The 8655-nt window shown below is 43.1% G+C and overlaps 1 protein-coding gene across 8 annotated transcripts in view; it reads left to right on the top strand.

The window, feature by feature from the left end:
- Nucleotides 1–8655, top strand: part of FSIP1 (fibrous sheath interacting protein 1) — a 210588-nt gene that overhangs the window by 197159 nt on the left and 4774 nt on the right. The window lies entirely within an intron of this gene.

Raw genomic sequence — 8655 nt, 5'->3', positions numbered from 1 at the left:
AGCATATTGAAGGGTCTTGTTTTTTGTTTTTTTCCCCAATCAGCCACCCTATGTCTTTTTTTTTTTTTTTTTTTTTTATAAATTTATTTATTTATTTTTATTTATTTATGGCTGTGTTGGGTCTTCGTTTCTGTGCGAGGGCTTTCTCTAGTTGTGGCAAGCGGGGGCCACTCTTCATCGCGCTGCGCGGGCCTCTGACTATCTCGGCCTCTCTTGTTGCGGAGCACAGGCTCCAGACGCGCAGGCTCAGTAATTGTGGCTCACGGGCCCAGTTGCTCCACGGCATGTGGGATCTTCCCAGACCAGGGCTCGAACCCGTGTCCCCTGCACCGGCAGGCAGACTCTCAACCACTGCGCCACCAGGGAAGCCCACACCCTATGTCTTTTGATGGGAGCATTTAGTCCAGTGACATTTAAGGTAATTATTGGTAAGTATGTACTTATTCCCATTTTATTACTTGTTTTCTTCTCTGTTTATTACTTCTTCTTGTGTCTTCCCTTGTGGTTTGATGATTTTCTTTAGTAGTATACTTGTGTTTCTTTATTTTTAGTGTTTATGTATCTATTTTAGGTTTTTGATTTGTGGTTACCATGGGGTTCATATATGTTGACCTATAATTATATCTACTTGTTTGAAACTGGCTGTCATTTAAGTTCAAACACATTCTAAAAGATCTACATTTTTCACTGCCTCCCTCACATTTTGTGTTTTCCATGTCATATTTTACATCTTCATGCATCCCTTATCTGTTTGTTGTAGTTATAGTTGCTTTTACAATATTTTGTCTTTTAATCTACATACTGGCCTTTTAAGTGGTTGATCCTCAATCCTTGCTATATATTTGCCTTTCCTAGTGGGATTTTCCCTTTCCTATAGATTCTTTATTCTTTTCCAATTACAGGAGACCCTTGAATATTTCTTTTAGGGTAGGTTTACTATTGCTGAGTTCTTTTAGTTTTTGCTTGTTTGAGAACTTCTTTATCTCTTCTTCTATTCTAAGTGGTAATCTTGCTGGGTAGAGTATCCTAGGTTGCAGGATTTTCCCTTTCAGCACTTTGAATATATCATGCCACTCCCTTCTGGCCTGCAACGCTTCTGCAGAGAAATCAGCTGATGGCCTTATGGGAATTCCCTTTTATATAGCTCTTTGTTTTTCTCTTGCTGCTTTTAGAATTCTCTCTTTAACTTTTGTCATTTTAATTATGATATGCCTTGGTGTGAGTCTGTTTGGGTTCATCTTGTTTGGGACTCTCTGAGCTTCCTGTACTTGGATATCTGTTTCCTTTTTCAGTTTTGTGAAGTTTTCAGCCATAATTTCCTCAAATCCATTTTCTATCCCCTTCTCTCTCTGTTCTCCTTTTGGGACTTCTATAATGTGAGTGTAGGTATGCTTAATGTTGTCTCAGGGATCTCTTAAATTGCTTTTATTTTTTAAAATTAGTTTTTCTTTCTGCTGGTCTGACTGGGTGATTTCCATTATTTTATCTTCCAGATCACTTATTCATTCTTCTGTATCACTTAATCTGCTATTCATTCTTTCTAGTGTGTTTTTATTTCAGCTATTGAGTCATTCATTTCTGATTGGGTCTTTTTTATATTTTCTAGTTCCTTGTTAAAATGTTCACTGTTTATATCAATCTTTTCCCTAATATAGTTAACCTTATTATTACCAATGTTTTTTTAATTTAATTTAATTTATTTATTTATTTTAAACCCCACATTTGTTTATTTATTTATTTATTTTGGCTGTGTTGGGTCTTCGTTTCTGTGCGAGGGCTTTCTGTAGTTGTGGCAAGCGGGGTCCACTCTTCATCGCGGTGCACGGGCCTCTCACTATCGCGGCCTCTCTTGTTACGGAGCACAGGCTTTAGACGCGCAGGCTCAGTAGTTGTGGCTCACGGGCCTAGTTGCTCTGCTGCATGTGGGATCTTCTCAGACCAGGGCTCGAACCCGTGTCCCCTGCATTAGCAGGCAGATTCTCAACCACTGCGCCACCAGGGAAGCCCATTACCAATGTTTTGAATTCTTTATCTGGTAAATTGTTTATTACTATTTTATTACTTATTTTTTCAGGGTTTTTCTCTTGTTTTTCAATTGAGAGTAGTTCCTCTGCCTTTTCATTTTGCTTGACTTTCTCTGCTTCTGTGAATTTAGGTAAAACAGTTACTGATTGTGGTCTTAAAGGGGTGTTATTATGTGGGAGCATCCCTGTGTGGACTGTGTGTATCACTGCCTTGGGTGGGAGAGCTGGATTGAGGTCAAGCCAAGTCATATTTTTCCTCAGGGTTTTCTGGCAGCTATCCCCTTGGTAGGGGGTGGGGCTGTAGATATAGGGGCTAGAACTGGTGCTGTGTGTGAAGTAGGACACCCTCTCTGCTCAGTGGCTGTCACTGCCCTGTTAGGGGTGAGGTCTGATCTTAATTTGCCGGAGCAGAAGCCCTGGAGGTTGGGCCCGAGCTGGCTCTGCTCCCTTTAAGTGTGTGTTTTTCCCTCTACCTGTACCGGGACCCTTGTCGCAGAGGAGGGGGTGCTGAAGTAAGTGGGGCCCATGCACAGACTGGTCGGATGTGATGCTTTTGGAGGCACCCATGTCTTTGCTCAGACGCAGCCTCAGGTGCAAGTCCCCCATGCCCTTCACAGCTGATCACTGCCCCCAGCCTCTACCACCCCTGCCCTGTGGCGGAGCCACTCTGCAAGGCTAGCAGGAGTCGTGTGCCCTCTTGATGTGTATCAGGAGGTGAACTGTGGTGGAAGAACTGCTGTCAGAGATCTGGGTGGCTTCTGAGGAGCCACTTGAGTAAACGCCAGCTGTGGCCACTGCCACCCCACCCGGGCTCCACCTTGGGACTGGGTTGCCTCTGTGTCCCACCTTCGAGTCTTTTCTTGGTCATGGGCGCCTCAGATCCAGTGCCACGCTGTGGCATGGGGTGAGCAGGGCTGGAGGTCATCAGGCTGGGCACACGGCGAGACGGTTGCGGTTGCAGGAAACCGGGCTGCCCTGAGCAGACGTCTCTCCGCCCTGCCTGGGGGTAGTCAGTGCACCTACGCTCCTCAGGGGCAGAGTCCAGGCTTCTCATAGCCCTTCTGTTTGTCCTAGTGGTCCTCCAACAGCTAAGGGGGCTTGTCTCCCCTGTGTAGGACCCCAGCCTGGGGTGCCCAATCTGTGGCTCGAACTGCTCACTCCCCAGTGCAGGTGTCCGCCCGTGTAATCTCCCTTTTCCTCCAAGTCCCCTTCCAGGGGCACAGGTCCCACCCAACCCGATTGCTTTTCTTCTCTTCCTGCCTGATTCTCTGTGTATCTTTCTTACAGCCTTGGTTGTATAGGAGTCCTTCTGCCAGTTTTCAGAGAGAATTGTTTCACATGGAGATGTGTTTTTGATGTGTTTGTGGTGGAAGGTGAGCCTCACGTCCTTTTACTCTGCCACCTTGACCCCTCCTCTTGAAATACTTCATTTTTCATGTTTGTGCTTTAAGCTTAGTGGTAACTACTGTTATTTGACTTTCTGGATACAAGGTCCAGTAAGGTCAGTGTTGTACTCACTTACTGTTGGGGTTTCAGGAGATCGATAAATAGTACCTTCTCTTCCCCACCCCTATCAAACCAGTTGAGAGATGGGTAGATTCTGACAAATGGAGATCCAGGAGGTTGGCTTTATTGCTGATGAAACATAGGGGATTGTTGTTACCTGGGCAGGCAGCCAAACGGTCTCCTCACAATGAACTTACACACCCAGTCACTGGCAGAGGTGAAAATCCTCAAGCCTCACCCCTGGAGACCTGTCCACGTGGAGCAATAGTACAGAGGAGCAGAGGGGCGCCCTGGGCAGGGGGTGCTGACCCCCTTGGAGGGAGGAGTGAGCTGAGCATGCCATTTCTTCCCCTGTACTCACCAATCAGATAACTGACTGTTCTTCCCATGGGAAGAGGGGAGGTGGGGTGGAGTGATGCTGGATACGCCCCCACTGTAGGTTCCTCCACATGGAAGTGTGAGGAGAGTAAGTGGTCTTTGGTCCCGTCAGCCTGGGAGACACCGCCAAGTACACTGGTGCTTCAGGTCTATGGTTAGTCTAGTACTTAAGCATCTTATGCTGAATTGCTTTCTAGATCATCCAAAAAGCATCTATGCATGTACAGTATTCTCTTTTTCCCAGCAGGCACTTGAACTGCTTATCAACATAAATGCATATCACAAAGAGGAAAATATGATTAACAAATAACAACAATAAAATAGGGCAAAAAGGGACACAAAGTCACATAGTAAAGAAGGGGCACAGGACTATATTAATTCTTCAAGGACAAACCAAGTGGAATTTCCCATAGGACCCATTTAGTGAGTAATGTTCTTAAAAATTTCTAACAAATGCAATGAGTCAGATAAGGTTGTTTTTAAAATAACACCCCTAAGTGAAAACTAGGGTGACCAACTGTCTTGGTTTGCTCAGGAGTGTCCTGGTTTTACACTGAATGGCCCTTGTCTTGGGAAACCCTCAGTCCCTGGCAAACTGGGCTGGTTGGTCACTCTAAATTGAAACTGAGAACATAAAACCAAGGAGCAAATTAGTTACCCAAAGGACAAAGTTAATAGAGTCCAGGTAAGTAGCAAGATTCGAGGCTAGAACCTAGATGAGCAGAGAGATGCCTTGATCACCCACCCACCAGCATGATCTGGCCTAGTGTTAGGAGTGTGGGCTGTGGGTGAGACAGACCTGGGTTTGAATCCTTGCTCGGCTTTTAGCAGATGATCTTATGCAAGTTACTTAATCTTTTTCTCCTCTCTACCTTGGTGCCCTTATCTGTAAGATAAGATGGCTTTTGTACTTACCCTGTAGGGTTGTAATAGGGATCAAATGAGAAAAGCCACATAAAATGACTAGCTCAGTGACTGGACTTGGTTGGCCTACATAGTATATATTTAACATTTCATCAGGAGATTTCTCATAAAAGCCTGGATTTCTGACTTTTCTAACAAATCAGCAGGTCTTCCACCGGGGAGGAGAGCTGAATAGCAGATGTTCCCTTTAGAAGGAGCATGTACTCTCCTGGAAAACATGGCCCCTGTCTGGCCCTCTCTACTTCATGTGCTTGATCGTTTGGGACCATATGATTTCCATCCCATGTTATAAGCCTTTGCTGCTTGGAGTGTTGTCCAATCACTGGGGGGCTCGTTAGAAATGCAGGGCCTAAGGCCCCTTGCACTTTAATAAGATCCCCCTGTGGTACTTACAGTGAAGTTTCAGAAGCACTGTTACAAACCACCAGAGCATTATTCCTAACCAGGGTGAAGGCAGAGATCATCTGGGAAATTTTTGGTTTGTCTGTTTTATACCTATGTCCAAGGCCCTAGCCAGACTTACCGAAATCAGAGTCCCTGATATGGAGTGTTCAGTCTGTCAAATGAATGCAAGCCACAAGATTTTGCTGTGCATATTTGAGAAATATGGCGTTCAGTTTAGATGTAAGAAAGCTACGTCCTGTTGGGGTCCTCAGATGGAACCAGTTCTAAACAGTGACAACTTTACAATCTAAATATATTTCATGTTGAAATTCTGCCCATCAAAGGATCTGATCGTAACTTGCTCAGTGAAGCATGGTTGCAGGTGGACTGACTTTTGGGAAGATGTTGCAGTTTGAAGGAGGTATGTGTTAGTATCAGTACTCATACCACCTGAACAGTTTGAAGGGGACTAGATTGTTTTGAGAAAGATTTCATTATTGTACTATAGTCTTACTGGTTTGCAGTGGAGCCGTGAGATTCTGAAAATAATACTACTACTAGCTGACTTTTTTCTTTTCCACTAAAAAATATTTTGTCTTGTTCTCAGGGAAATGTTTAACTCATCATTGCTTTGATGGAGTTCTCTTTCTCTCAGTGTGTGCCTTCAGGCCTCCTAGTTATTATTTGTTAGATTACTTTTCCAGGGCTACTGATTGCTTCTCAGATGTTCTTAGTAACTTAATCAACCCTCCAAAGTTTCTTTGATCAAAATATCAGCGCTGCCATGTTAGAAATTCCCAGGGCTAATTCTTGTTTTATATAAGACCTTAGTATCTAGTAAATTTATATCTGACGAATTTATCTTTTCAAGTTACTTTCATCTAATTTTCTTTAATTCAGTTCTTCAGGTAGACTTTTCATATAAATATTTGCCCCTGATTATTTTCTCTACTATAAAATATCACTTTCTCTAACTGTTTTGTTTAGTAGTATAAAATGAACAATGGCATGTTGGAGAGTTTTGATGTTTAACTGTAATGAACTTACCACTTTGTCAGGTATTGGGAGCTTCTGATTCCATTGCTTCATTCAAATTGAGTAAAATGAAAAAATGCAAAAGTTACTGAAGATCATTACTGTAGACTAGATCTATGGACCAGCGGTATTGGCATCACCTGGGAGCTTGTTAGAGCTGCAGAGTCCCAGACCTACTGTATCAGAGTCTGCATGTTAACAGGATGCCCCCAGCAGGTGATTTGTATGCACAGTAAAGTGTGAGAAGATCTGAATTAGATGGTTTGCTAGTCACTCTATTTTAGGATTATAAAAAATACCAGCATATGTGGTGGTGGTGAAAATAATGTCAGAAAGTACCTTCTTTCCCATCTGCTCAATCCCTGCTTTATCTTCTTGAATTTCATTTTAATGACGGTCACTACCTTTTCTAGATTGTCTTCTTATCTCCCCAACCATCCCTGTTGTCCTTCTTGTGGGTAACCTTCCTCTTAGGCACTGAGAACAAGCATGTCCTAGCTTAAGTTCTCTACTCTTTCATGGTTAGTATTTTATTTGGAGACACACTCAGCCAGTATGGGATCATCTATGCTTTGTGTACTTTTGATTTTCAGACCTCTCTCCTTGGCATCTGCCTCAGGTCCGCCTGGCATATTAAGCTTTACTGAGTCCATCCCTTACACCACGCTTCTTACCTCTGACTGCACATCAGATTCATCTGGTGAGATTTAAAAACAGGTTAATGCCTCGGTTTCATTCCAGAATTAAATTGATTTCTAGGGATTGGCTCTGGGCATCTGTATTTTTTAAAGTCAGTTCTGAGGATGGGGTCTGGGTGATTCTGTTGTGTAGCTATGATTAAAACCACTGCTCCAGGGCTCCATCGTATTCATTCATTAAGGATGCTGTTCCTAGGTTATCAGGTGAGTAGGACGTGGTCACTGCTCTGAATTATTTCATAGGCTATTGATGAATGCAGGCACTTAAGCAGATAATCGCAGCATAGTGGGACAAGTAGAATATAAGAGCTTCCTGACAAAGTATTTGACAACACTAGAGGGAATGATGAACACTGGAGAGACGGGGAGGTGGCATTTGAATTGAGCCTCCAAGGATGAGTGGTCATTTACTGGGTGGGCAAGAGGGAAAACACTCCAGATAGAAGGACTAGAACTTATGAAGGTGTGGGGCTGTGGTCTTATCATCGCTCATCACATGTGTGGGCTACTGAGGTGCACTTCTCATCCATCCCACCTTCCTCTACATCCTGTTTACTGTTTCCTCTCCACGCATTGACACTATCACTACATTTCTCACTTTACTCTCTGAAAATCCAAATCATTTACCCTTAATTATTAGGTTGATTTTTAAAATTACGGCTTTATTGACATCTATTTTAAATACCTGTGTTAGTTTCCTGTGGTTGCCGCAACAAATAATCACAACAGAAATTTATCATCTCTTAGTTGTGGAGGCCTGAAGTCTGAAATCAAGGTGTCAGCAAGGCCATACTCTGCTTGGAGGCTCTAGGGAAGGTTGCTTCCTTGCTTCTTCCACTTTCTCAGGCTGTTGACATTCTTTGGCTTCTTTGCTTTGTGACCACATCCCTCCAGTCTCTGACTCTGTCTTCACATTGCCTTCTCTCTCTGCGTGTGTCTCACATTTCCCTCTGCTTTCTCTTAAAAGGACATTTGTTAATGAATATAGGGCCCACTTGGATAATCCAGGATGATCTTATCACAAGATGCTTAATTAATTATGTCTGCAAAGACCCTTTTCCCAAGTAAGATAAGTTTCATAGGTACCAGGGATTAGGATGTGGACATAACCTTTTTGGGGCCACCGTTCAATGATACCATACAATTCAGTGGGTTTTAGTATATTCACAGAATTGTGCATCCATGACCACTATCAATTTTACATCATTTTCCTTACCCCAGAGAAAAACACTTGCAGTCACTCCCCATTTTTTCCCAACCCCCCATCCCTAGGTGATCACTAATCTACTTTATGACTCTATGAATTTGCCTAGTCTGGACACTTCATATAAATGGAATCATACAATATGTGGCCTTTTGTGTTTGGCTTCTTACTTAGTATAATGTTTTCAAGGTTCATCCATGTTGTAGCATGTATGAGTACTTTACTCTTTTATTGTTGAATAATATTCTTTTGTGTGGGTTTACCACATTTTCTTTATCCATTCATCAGTCGATGGACATCTGAGTTGTTCCTACTTTTTGGCTGTTATATGTATCTTGGTGTGCACGTGTTTAGGCGGATGTATGTTTTCATTTCTCTTGGGCACATACCTAGGAGTAGAATTGCTGGGTCTCTGGTTACCTTTTGAGAAACTGCCAGACTTTTCCCAAGCAGCTGCACCATTCACATTCCCACCAGCAGTGTGTGAGGGCTCCAGTTTCTC

This window comes from Balaenoptera physalus, assembly GCF_965194825.1.
Source record: "Balaenoptera physalus genome assembly, chromosome: 2".
NCBI classification, from domain to species: domain Eukaryota; kingdom Metazoa; phylum Chordata; class Mammalia; order Artiodactyla; family Balaenopteridae; genus Balaenoptera; species Balaenoptera physalus.
This window is presented reverse-complemented; position numbering and strand designations above follow the sequence as displayed.